This window comes from Sycon ciliatum, chromosome 13 (assembly GCF_964019385.1).
Source record: "Sycon ciliatum chromosome 13, ocSycCili1.1, whole genome shotgun sequence".
NCBI lineage: Eukaryota > Metazoa > Porifera > Calcarea > Leucosolenida > Sycettidae > Sycon > Sycon ciliatum.
The window spans coordinates 4,520,743-4,533,667 of NC_088655.1; positions in this window are offsets into that span (position 1 = coordinate 4,520,743).

Sequence of the window (12,925 nt, forward strand, 5' to 3'; positions counted from 1 at the left end):
GGCGGACAGTTTCAAATTATTTAGCCACATCCGATCCTTTCTCCGATAATTATGGACATGTTTTACTATACCGGTATATTGAATGGCCACTCATGCTTCTATTGAGAGGTAACACCACTCAGGAAACTGAGGAAAGCCAACTGGTGTTGCACAGGATTTGAGGTTGGGAAGAAAAGATGTTCCAATAAAAGAACTGCGAGTACATGGGAAACGTATTATGGAAAGGGCAGTCTGAGTCGAACTAGGATCTCCTGTTCCAGACGGTACCGAAAGCGTGAATATGAATACCGTAAAGTCGCGGATAAAAGCCGGGTTTGCATACAAGCACATCGCAGATAGAAGCCTGAAAATCAAACGAGTCAAATGCATATAAGCCTGTCACGCGTAGAAGCCTGGCGTCTATGCAAGCGCAGATCGGGTGGGTCAAGAGTGCATGCGCTATGTACGGTGCATAGTAAAACTGCCGCCATACCGGTAGTCAGTGGTAGATCTACGCGTGCCGCGCGTAGAAGCCTGGCATACAAGTCTGGCAAAAATATCAGTAGTGCATATAAGCATGGTTTGCATACAAGCATGGTTTGCATTAAAGCCTGATGCAGAAAGCGGCTTATGTGCTTATAAGCCCGGCTTTTATCCACGACTTTACGGTACAGTAGAATGCCGATAATCCGAACAATCACTTATTCGAAATGCCAGTTTCCATTGAATTGAAGGGACGAAAATGAGCTTCTGCTCATTTTCCCCAACCCCAAGCACCATTCAAGCGGTGCACAAGATAGTTTGCAACAGGTTGGAGCAACAATGTATCACCGTGGAGTCATATTGAGGAGCTAGAGTGTGTCTAGTTCCTGTGAAGAGAATGTGAGAAATGATGGAAACGTGAAGGAATGTGCAAGTCTTAGATGGATGTGTGACTGCTCCCTTTCATATCCGAATTTTTCCCAATCCGAACCCCCTGGCGAAAGCGTGCGCCCAAGGGGTGCGGATAATCTACACTCTGCTGTAACAGTTATGTACAATGCGTGCCGATGCATATTGGACAACGTTGCAAACGTAGAATTGTAGGTGGACTGTGGTTCACATTAGACGATCGGAGTACCCCCACCAAACGAAGAGAGCTCAACATCACAAGGTAGAGCTTGCATGTACAATCGAAAAAGAGCACAAAATATGTACTCTTTTTCGATTATACCATTAGCTGATGCTGTTAGTGTGCGTTACGAAGTCGGAAGAAAATGTTGAACGATCTCGGCTGGGATGACGGCTACACCTTAGCTCAGTGATTAGAGCATCGCTGGCCTCAAGCGAAGGTCCCTGGTTCGAATCCTGGTGGTGACAGTCAATTTTTTCTTCAGACCTTTCTCGTTTGTGCCTTTCCCTCTAATGAGTGAATATTACTGTTAGCTTCGTACTTTGAGTGATTATCACTTACAGATAATTTCTTAGCGCATGAAAATCGGAGTCAGTACCACAATATTCCTCCCTCACTATAATGAGTCTACATACTTTGAATGTGGAACAGGGTCCAGGACAAGATCGTCTGCTCTATCCAAATTATGGCCTGGTTGCAATTTGTCTATTTACCAGTAGGTACATACCAGGGAGTCATAGCACCTACACTGTACGGAGACTACACAATACTTTATAGAGTTTTGGGTCAGGATTTGGAGGTTCTCCGTGATCTGTGCAACCCGCGATCACGGCCTTGACCTACTGACCCCGAGAACTGCCCAGATTAGCAATGCCATGTACGAGCGTGTATAGATCTGCCCAATGGTGCCCCAGGGGTGGCTGAAACAGGAACCCCTGGGTTGAACCCCATGTCATTTAGCTTTACAGTCACCTGTGCCGTCTACCTAGATGCTACAACTCCCTGCGTTGCACCCAGTAAATGCAGCACATCAAGTATACAGCCATGTAGTGTTGGTTGTCACCTGTTCTGATCGTGTGATATCACAAACAATCTTCTACGGTCCATTCATTCGAACCTGGCACGTTAGGGGCCGTCCATAATTATCATCTATCTTTAATACGAAACGAGAAAAAAAATCGTTCATGGGCGGGTGGGTCAAGAAGGGTTTCGTAATGAAAAATATTGATAGCTGAAACACTAGTCCATTCCAGCTCTTTTTCGTTGAGGGGTGAGTAGGTGGGGGTGGGGGACGGTCACAAGTTACTCATCACTAAACTTTTCATTTCGTGAAAATTATCGATAATGCCGGGTCCATAATTGTCGATCTTTTACACGAAGAGAAAAAGTTTCGTTTGTGGGTGGGTCAAGGGGAGTTTCATTTCTAAAAAATATTGATATTACAGACATCAATCGGGTGGGGGGGGGGGGGGGGTTGGTGGGTGGAGGCGGGTCCTTCTTTCATTTCGTGAAAATTATCGATAATGCTGGATAGCTCCTTTAGTCTATGCAATAAAATAGTTGTTTTCTTCACACAGTACCGTAAAGTTTAAACAATATCCGACCAGGTTTGTACCGAACATTTTTGCGAAAGGTAATTTTTCAAATGTTGCCTTGAGTACGTTCTCAGCAACATAGCGGGCCAGTTTCAAATAATTGGACTGCAAACTTGCATCGCTGGTTTTCGCAGCTCCATCACAGGTCGTATCACGGGAAATTGAGTCCAGATCCACTTCAAGGTTGGGTGACACGTGATGGGCATCACTTCCTGCATGCTGGTGCATGTGACTCAAGAGCTCTGGCTGGCAAGCAGTTTTAGACTGCAGGTGCAATACAAGATTTTTCTGCGATGTGCTATGCATTGTGCATTGCATTTCTCGAGAGACACTTCACGCTAGGTGAAAAAAAAGAATTTTGCTCAATGTGGTATTGTGCATCGTGCAGTGCAACTTTCCCACAAAACTGGACTCAAAGCACCATAGCTGTGGTTCACAGCAAAGATTTTCCTATTTGCGACTCTTGGTTTAATGGGTGCAGTAGCATGCATGTGCCTGGTGATATGGCCCAGTATCAGCGAGAATCGACCTTCGGGTGAAAATCATTTTTTTCAGAATAAGTCATTTTCTGCAACGGCAAAAAAACTCTTGCTTCGCGCTCTGCACATTCAAACAAAAAATGTGTTCATCGCAACAATGAATGCTTTTGATCGTCCTAGTAGAAGGAGAGTTCGTTCACAATGGCCAGCTAGCTGCGGTCCGGCTCTGCCAGAAGTCATTGGATTTCTTAGGCAGGAATCGTCGCGTCTGATAGAGAACAACGACAGTTTCCAGAAGATGTTTTTGTCGACACTCAATTCCTATTTAGCGACCAGAATTTCAACTTGATTTAGGCGCACCGCCAAAGGAGCTCTCTGCTGGCAAAAGTACTTTCTGACATCTGAAAATCCTTGTAGGGCCCTTCTGAATTTAGTACAGCTCTGCTCAGAAGAAATACTCAACGAGGAGAAACTAGTGAGGCGACGGCAACAGAGGTAGACGAACTGAAATGTCCTGGATCAACTCGAGTCAGGACGAAAGAGCGCTGCCGCTAGTGACATGATCTGAATTTTCTCAGGCTCCCACGCTGGACTCCGTGGTGAACACCAAACCCCTTGGACAGGGCAAGACGCCAAGAGCTGAACATTGATTGATGAGCTACGAACACTCTGCGCTCAGTGCTGGAATCATGGCGCACTGACGTGCATGCAGCCAGTTCTCACAGAGCTCAAATTTCACAGAGCTGCAGCAGTGATGGACTACCTCTAAATCGTGTATGATGAAGTGTAGGGTGTTAGAATGTTGTGCCTGTGTCGTATTCCCTGTGGGACGCACAGACTGGGACTCCAGGGGTAGTTGTAGCCACTCTCCCTCCTGTTCTGCACTTCTCTGGATTTTCAGCAGACTTGGGATGACGTTCAAACAGTTTTCATTGGTATGCAGTGATGAGGATCAAGGCCATCCATGCTCTATGCCAGAAGTTACCCAAGACTCGCAAGCGTTGTTTAACAACAAAAACTGGATGGATGATTTATAACACTGTCTATTTTTATTTATTTCACTGTAACACATAGTATTCCGATGTGGAAAACACTGTGATAAATTGTTGCATTTCCTGATATGTACCTTTGCTTGTTTGAGAAGCTTCTGGGTCATCAATATTGCTTTGTTTGGTCTAATACTTTGCCATGTGATCACTAGATACCTATAGATGACAACAGCAGAAAAAAAGTCATTTTGTGAAAAATCACCCTAAGGTCCATTTTCGCAGATACTGGGCCATATTGTTGCAATGGATCATAGTGAGGGCGTAGCAGTACTTGTGCACTGATAGTTGGTAATGGCATGAGTACATAACCAAGAGTGGGCAACTCGATGATCCCTCTGCCCACGGCAGAAAGTCTCATCACTTCGGTTTTTGTGGGCCATTGGGCTCACTAATACCATCATGCGTAGCCAGAGATCAAAACTTGTACATCACAGCTACGGTAGTTGAAGCAGAACAATGAATTGTGGATCCATGCCTACTGAACCTGATGAAACACTCTATCTACATGGCACATGTAGAAATATATGCGCACTTGCTCATAATCATTGGATTTCGAAGCCGATCGTACCTTATATTAGTAGTTGCACATTCTTAGCAGTTATGTAGTTTGATAATAACGTTACGATAGATTATCAATACTGGTCGAAACGTTATGCTGGTTGCATATTTGGTACCCGGTGTGCCATGACCAGGCATGCTAATTCATCGGATATTAGCAAGTTTGCCTGCCTGCTGGGTGTTGTATCTTAGCTTCACTGTACTACAAATACGATAGGCTTAGTTTTCCTAAATTGCTTCTTTATAACATTCAGTTTGTTTTGCTGCAATCTTTTCACGTGTTTTGCAGGATTGTAGCCAAGGGTGAATACCATTATCATGAGCGAAGGTCTCTGAGAACTCATGTCTGAAGGCTGGTCATGTTGGCCCAACGATGACTTTCATTGCCTGTATCCGCCACCTTCATACTGGAATGAACTGGAACATGTTCACTCTCTGTTTCTCATGTGGAAGGACGGAACAGATTGTTTGTCTGTCTCTGTGGATCACCGAAGGCTGAACAGTACAGTTGGAAGAATATTGGATCTCACGAAGTGACTGAATCTGAAGCGGCTGACATGCATTGTACAGCGCTTTCTTTCTGAGATTTGCTTCAAGGCAGGTTATTGTGTACAATTTTGTCCACAGTATTCCTATATTTGCCAAACGTATTTCTCTGATAGTATTGTGACTACACACGCGCAATGATCTCTCCGTCATCAGTCTTTCGCAATGGTGTGGCTCACTGATGACAGCATGCATAGCCATAGATCAAATGAGCAGCTAAGGTAGTTGAAGCAGAAGAATGGATCAATGCATCCTGAACCTGGTGTACTGCTTATATGCACTCTCAGTAGTATTTGTAACGTGTTAACTATGAGTATCCACATTGCTTCTCTTCTATGTGGGTGGTGTGAGTGATGTCAGACGGTCTGTACTGCCATGGCCGATGGTGTTCACGGGAAGATGTTGGGTTGGGCCATTGTGCCCTCTTGCAATATGCTGTTGCAGCCTGAAGGCAATGAAAAAGTTCGAATGCTGATCTGCTTTCAAGCGTAGAATGTTACATTATGTGCATTACATATTTGCATAATTATGTTTTGTACTGGAGTATGAATGTGCGGCAAGGGCATGCACATGTAAGTATATCGCACTGCAAACAGCCTAAGAGTTCACGTGGTATGTGATAAGTACACTTTTGGAAAGTGCGTGCACAGTCGAATCATGTACTGTTAAAACAGCCTTCGTGCTCCTCTCTGAATGGCTGCACAAGTAGAAATCTCCGTCTTCCTTTGCTTCTTTTTGCTTGAGCTGGCATGGTGGTCGTAGAGTTGGAAATTGTCAAGTATGATAAGTTGAACATAACAATCGTTGTTTGGTCTGGAGACAAGAATGCATTTGGATATTTGTCCCAGGACTGCATGGCTTCCCAAACTGGATGTTGAATGCCATAGATGATTAATGTTCGGTTCAAGAAAGGACTCGTGGGTCTGTCTGGCTATTGTGAGCTCTCGCTAGTCCATTTCCATAGCACTTGCTCTGGATTCACTCGCTGGAATATTCTCCAGTATAGAACAAGAAGTTTAGAAAACCTACTGGTGATATTAGTATGTTATACTAGTTTCTCCGCACTGTACCGCAGCTTTTGTTATCACACACATGCGGGTTATATAGTTTATCTACAATCCAGCATGATGTTCTTCCAAGAACGCACCCGACCTAGGCCCTCGGAACGACGTTCTTGGGTGTGCAACATCACTTATAGTTCTAAATCTTAGAATTAAGCGCAGGGTTTAGTGATCACGGTTCCAAATGCATGTCATTGCACTCCGCCTTTGGGACTTATTAAACATGTCATTGCACTCCACCTTTGGGATTAATTAAGAGCTGCATGCATGCATGCCAAAGCTTGTCATAAAAGAAGAGCAGACTTAAATAGGCATCTTGTACGCATGATTTCTAACATGTAACATCCCTGCCGAAGAGCGTTCTTCCATACTACAGTAGAGTCGAGCGTCCAAGAACGTTGTGTCCAAGAGGTTAGCCTTGGGTGTTCTTATTTTTCAGCTATCCGGCTGCGCTCTTGTAGCTTGTTCTTAGAAACAATCATGCTAGGATCATAATTATGTATCCCGAAAGCTGCCGGAAAACCAACACCGCCGTTCTTTCAAACTTCAGCCGGTGGCGTTCTTAGCATTTCAGGCTGGACATTCTTGGGCAACACGTTCTTCGGCGCCTGACTTTACTGATGCAGCGAGAGTATATGTGGTGGGGCATAATTATGGCACAGAGAATGCGCGAAGAGTATATGTTTAACTTTAAAGCGTGAAAATAATGTTGGCCATTTGATGCGATGCAAAAGGTGGGAGTGTTCTAAGTGTGTGTAAAGGGAAAGGTGGAGACATATTCTGGCGGCTTTCCACTAGAGTCGTTCTAGCCTGTCAAGGGAAGTGTGTGACAACGGTGTGAGAGCATTGCTCGCATATGAGAATATAGGTTGTTGTTGTTGTTGTTGTTGTTGTTGTTGTTGTTGTTGTTGTTGTTGTTGTTGTTGTTGTTGTTGTTGTTGTTGTTGTTGTTGTTGTTGTTGTTGTTGTTGTTGTTGTTGTTGTTGTTGTTGTTGTTGTTGTTGTTGTTGTTGTTGTTGTTGTTGTTGTTGTTGTTGTTGTTGTTGTTGTTGTTGTTGTTGTTGTTGTTGTTGTTGTTGTTGTTGTTGTTGTTGTTGTTGTTGTTGTTGTTGTTGTTGTTGTTGTTGTTGTTGTTGTTGTTGTTGTTGTTGTTGTTGTTGTTGTTGTTGTTGTTGTTGTTGTTGTTGTTGTTGTTGTTGTTGTTGTTGTTGTTGTTGTTGTTGTTGTTGTTGTTGTTGTTGTTGTTGTTGTTGTTGTTGTTGTTGTTGTTGTTGTTGTTGTTGTTGTTGTTGTTGTTGTTGTTGTTGTTGTTGTTGTTGTTGTTGTTGTTGTTGTTGTTGTTGTTGTTGTTGTTGTTGTTGTTGTTGTTGTTGTTGTTGTTGTTGTTGTTGTTGTTGTTGTTGTTGTTGTTGTTGTTGTTGTTGTTGTTGTTGTTGTTGTTGTTGTTGTTGTTGTTGTTGTTGTTGTTGTTGTTGTTGTTGTTGTTGTTGTTGTTGTTGTTGTTGTTGTTGTTGTTGTTGTTGTTGTTGTTGTTGTTGTTGTTGTTGTTGTTGTTGTTGTTGTTGTTGTTGTTGTTGTTGTTGTTGTTGTTGTTGTTGTTGTTGTTGTTGTTGTTGTTGTTGTTGTTGTTGTTGTTGTTGTTGTTGTTGTTGTTGTTGTTGTTGTTGTTGTTGTTGTTGTTGTTGTTGTTGTTGTTGTTGTTGTTGTTGTTGTTGTTGTTGTTGTTGTTGTTGTTGTTGTTGTTGTTGTTGTTGTTGTTGTTGTTGTTGTTGTTGTTGTTGTTGTTGTTGTTGTTGTTGTTGTTGTTGTTGTTGTTGTTGTTGTTGTTGTTGTTGTTGTTGTTGTTGTTGTTGTTGTTGTTGTTGTTGTTGTTGTTGTTGTTGTTGTTGTTGTTGTTGTTGTTGTTGTTGTTGTTGTTGTTGTTGTTGTTGTTGTTGTTGTTGTTGTTGTTGTTGTTGTTGTTGTTGTTGTTGTTGTTGTTGTTGTTGTTGTTGTTGTTGTTGTTGTTGTTGTTGTTGTTGTTGTTGTTGTTGTTGTTGTTGTTGTTGTTGTTGTTGTTGTTGTTGTTGTTGTTGTTGTTGTTGTTGTTGTTGTTGTTGTTGTTGTTGTTGTTGTTGTTGTTGTTGTTGTTGTTGTTGTTGTTGTTGTTGTTGTTGTTGTTGTTGTTGTTGTTGTTGTTGTTGTTGTTGTTGTTGTTGTTGTTGTTGTTGTTGTTGTTGTTGTTGTTGTTGTTGTTGTTGTTGTTGTTGTTGTTGTTGTTGTTGTTGTTGTTGTTTTTGAATTCTTTATTCTCACGATGGCACCATCGCCAATAAGAGATAAATTTATGAGAAAGTGAGATTGTGGGTTAAACAGTTGGAAAGTGATTTACATCACTTTGAACTTTACAAGTATGAACTTTACAAGTATGGGAGAGGGTGAGCGCTGCAGGAGCAGATTGAGTTAATCAGCAGTGAGCAGATTTCTTGTTTGAAAGCAGGTCGGGAGGAGACGTCACGAATGCTAGCAGGGAGGGCATTGTAGTATTCTAGGGACTTGTACAGTGGGGAGTCTTTACAGCGATCGGTTCTGGAGGGTGGGAGGTGCCAAGTGCGTGCGTGTCGAAGGCTGTACTGGGCCGTAACTTGAGCGGGGGTGTTGAGCAAGCGTATGTGTTGTGGGGCATATTGGTATTTTATGGAGTGGGCAAGAAGGGTGAGCTTCACTTTGCGGCGAGAGAACATTGTCGGCCATTTGAGCCGATGGAGCAGTGTTGAATGATCCAGAGGAGTGTAGAGGGGGAGGCGGAGGCAGATTCTGGCCGCCTTGCGCTGGATTCGCTCAAGACGGTCAAGGGCTGCGATTGAGAGTGGGGTGACAGCAATGCATGCATATTCAATTATGGGCAGGATATACGTTTTGTAAATGAGAGAGAGTGATTTAGTGTGTAGAGTTGATTTGAGCCTAAAGAGAATATTAAAAGATTGTACAGCTTTCTTTAGCACAAAGTCAAGGTGGGCTGACCATCTTAGGTCGTGCTGAAAGATGATGCCGAGGTGACGATGTTGTGTTACTGTTTCTAGTAGGGTTTGGCCAAGTTTTATTTCGGGTAGTCGTGGTGGGGGTCGGTTAGCATGGTAGAACGGGAGGATGACGGTTTTCGTTTTATTGACTAGCAGGTGCCAGCGCTCTAGCCATTTTGCTGCGGCATCGACGCTTCTTTGTAGCGCAGCCTCACACTCAATGTAGCTGCCTGCAATGGCAATCAGTGCGGTGTCGTCCGCGAACTGGCTACACGAGGTTGTAGCATTTTCACAGGCAGTGGGCAGGTCAATGGTGTACGTCAGGAACAGAAGTGGTCCCAGGACCGAGCCCTGGGGCACTCCCGCTGGTATTGGTATGAAGGCGGATGTTGTGCCTTCAACCTGCACTGTCAAGTAGGCTTCGAGCCAATTGTGAGCCTTGCCGTCAACACCGTAGTGGCTCAGCTTTTTCAGCAAGCCTTGATGCCATACACGATCAAAGGCTTTACTGAGATCGAAGAAACATGTTACAACATGCTTCCCCGCATCCCTAGCTGTGGATATCTGGTGGACGATCCGTGCGAGTTGCAGTTCGGTCCCGTCTTGTTTCCTGAAGCCGGATTGGTTGGAGGGTAAGTGCGGTGCTATGTGATTGTACAGACGAGAGTGGACTATTTTTTCTTGTGTTTTTGATATTATACTGAGCAGGGAGATGGGTCGGTAGTTGGTAGGATGGGAGGGGTTGCCCGACTTGGGGATGGGTGTAATAGTTGCGTCTTTCCAATCCTGTGGTATTTCTCCGGTTCTGAAGGACAGATTGTAGAGACTAGTGAGAGATGGGGAGATTTCCTTTGCAGTTTCTTTCAGGAGCCGAGTTGGGATGTTGTCAAAGCCTGGGCTCTTGCCAGTGTCTAGACTGCTTAGAAGCTTCTCGACCTCTTCCACTGTGGCTGCGATTGTATTTAGAGTATGACTGATGTCAGGGGTAGTGTTGATGTCTGGTGTAGTACAGGTGGTCTTGTCGATGGACTGTTGGCTTTGGGAGATAAAGAACTTGTTGAGAGCTGTTGCCTTCTCCATAGCCGTGGCTGCAGTGGAGTTGGCTGTCGATAGTGTGGGAATTGTTTGCTTAGGCGGTTTCTTCAGGTGCTTCAGTAGACGGTGGAGGTTTGTACCCGTTGACGTTGTTTGCTGGACAAAATCGGACTTAGCCTGTCGCAAAAGAGCGGTTACTCGGTTACGCTGGGCTGTGTACAGTTTCCAATCTGAGTCTAGTTGGGTCGCCTTGTAGGTGCGGAACTGTTTGTGCTTTAATTTGATCTGGCTGAGGAGATCCTTCGTCATCCAGGGACGAGTGGGCGTAGAATTTTTGCGGGACTTGCTTCTGGTCACTTGGCAGTGGTGCACGGCTAGTTTCAGTATCTGGTCTCTCCAGAAGTTCCAGAATGAGGTTACTGGCTGAGGGTCAGTGGGATGTGGATCGTACTGCAGATTGCAGGTAGCAAGAGCTTCACGCAGGGACGCAATGCATTGCTCGCTCCACAACCAGTATGTGCTGGAGGTGCTTTGCTGTGTAGTACTGCTCTCATTTTTATTATTATCGGTATTATTGTTTCTGTGGGTGGTGTGCTGCTGGGGTTGTAGGTTGCATTGTATGACAACATGATCAGAGGCACCCATAGGGGGCAGGCTTGTGATGGTGATGTTATGGCGGCTGAGGCTAGAGATGGCCAGGTCCAGGCACGATGTAGGTGTGTGTTGGCGTAGGTGGGTGGCAAAGGAGACGTGTTGTGTGAGGCCACGAGTCTCGCACAGCCAATGCAGGTCCTCACCTAAGGCATCAGTGGTGTCGCTGGGGTGCCACAAGCAGTTCTTGGCGTTGAAGTCGCCAAGGAGAAGTATCTCATCCTGGGGTCTTTCAACTAGCTTTATGGCTCTCTCCAGTTCCATCACGAACTCTGCCGGGTCGGACCGCGGGGGACGGTAGATGTTCCCTACCACAAGGGAGGTTAGGCCGATTGTTATTCTAATCCAAATACATTCCGCTTGAGTCATGGGAATGGTAATTGTCTCGTGTTGGCAGCTGTGTGGTATGTATGTGGCGACTCCTCCACCAAAGGTGTCCCGGTCCGCTCTTATGAGTTTGTAGCCGTTGATGGCGTACATCCCGTCGCTGTCCGCTGGATCCGCCCAGGTTTCCTGGATGGCGATTATTGACGGTTGTTGCAACTCTGCCACGTGGCTAAGCTCGTCCATCTTGTTGAACAGACACCTGACGTTCGAGCTGATGAAATTCGCGACTTCCATTTTTTATTTATTTATTTTTGTAATTTGTTTCGTTTTTTTGGTATTTCCGCAATTGAAAGTATTGTTCTCACTGATATTGTGTGGAGGACAGCGCTAGGATTGAGTATCCTGTGACACCAGTGCCAGTGGGCTCAAGCGTGAGCCCTGTGCTGGGGCAAGGGGTTGGCTTTGGCCAGGGTCGATGTTGTTGCTCTCTGCGTCTGCGACGTCTGGTGCAGAGTTTCCATTCTTCCTCCGCTGCATTGAGCTTCTGCAGGAGTTGTTCGGCGCGAAACCATGTCTCGGCTATTGCGAGAGCGTGAATGCCTAGTGTTGAGATGAGCGTTTGAACTTCTGCTACCTTCCGCCGAACACTACACACATTCAGAAATCCCACACTGAGTGACTCGGTCGGGGAGGTAGGTGGTGCTGTGGGTGTTACATTATAGTTATAGTTCTGCATTTTTTTTTTCTTTTTCTTTTCAAGTCACGATTAGACTCTGGCAAGCGGACTAAATCGTGAGCCTGGAGCTAGATTTGTTGGTTTCCGGGAATCCTTCTTCTTCACCCCAGTTGCCAACTCTGGTGAGGACTCAGTGCTGGTATTCCTGCCTCGACGTTCAGGCGTGAACCAAGTGTGGATCGCTTCGGTGTTGATGTTTGATGCCACTTCTGATAGGAGTCGCTCTGTCCGTTCTAGGTCTCGCTCTGCAGGAATGTCTACTTCGACGTCCGTGAGGGGAGTTCTGGGGTGTGCTGTCATGCTTGACAGCGATCCCTGTGCAGACGACATGTCTGGCTCAGTATCTGTCAGGTTTTTCAACGCTGAAGTATCCTCAGTAGTCCCCTCATCGACTTTCGTAGTTTTCAAATTCAAATCCGTTTCGAACACTTCAGTGCTGACTGCGGGTTCTCCAACATTTGACCCCACAGGAGTTGCACTCGTAGATCTACTACATCCAGTACTCGAGAGAGTACTCGGGCTGGTGCTGGGCCTGCTGGCAGTGCTGCTGTTGGAGCGTGCCGAGTCTGGCGACTCGTTTTGGACTCCGGTCTGTACGGTAAGTTCACCAGGTTGCACTCCGACAGTTGGAGTTGCGCTTGTTCTGGTGTGCGCGGTTTGCTTGGCGTATGTCGTTCCTGTGGCGAGTTTGCAATCTGCAGCGATGTGTCCCGGTTGGGAGCATTTACGACAGGTTGCAGGCTGGCCATCGTAGCGTACACGAAACAAGTTGTTCGTAGATGTTTTCACATACGACGGAATCTGCATGTTGGGGCGAAGAGAGAATAGGGACCTTTCGCATTTGCTACGAAACGAATGCGAAACGAAAGTTTGATTCGGCTCGTAATCGTTTCGTTGAAAACAGATTTCAGGTTTCGCAAGTCGTCATGCAAATGTGCATGGCAACTACGAATACGGCCGCGGGCGCCGGTAGCTTGGCGTACGGGTTTTTACACGCACACGTGCATGGATCATG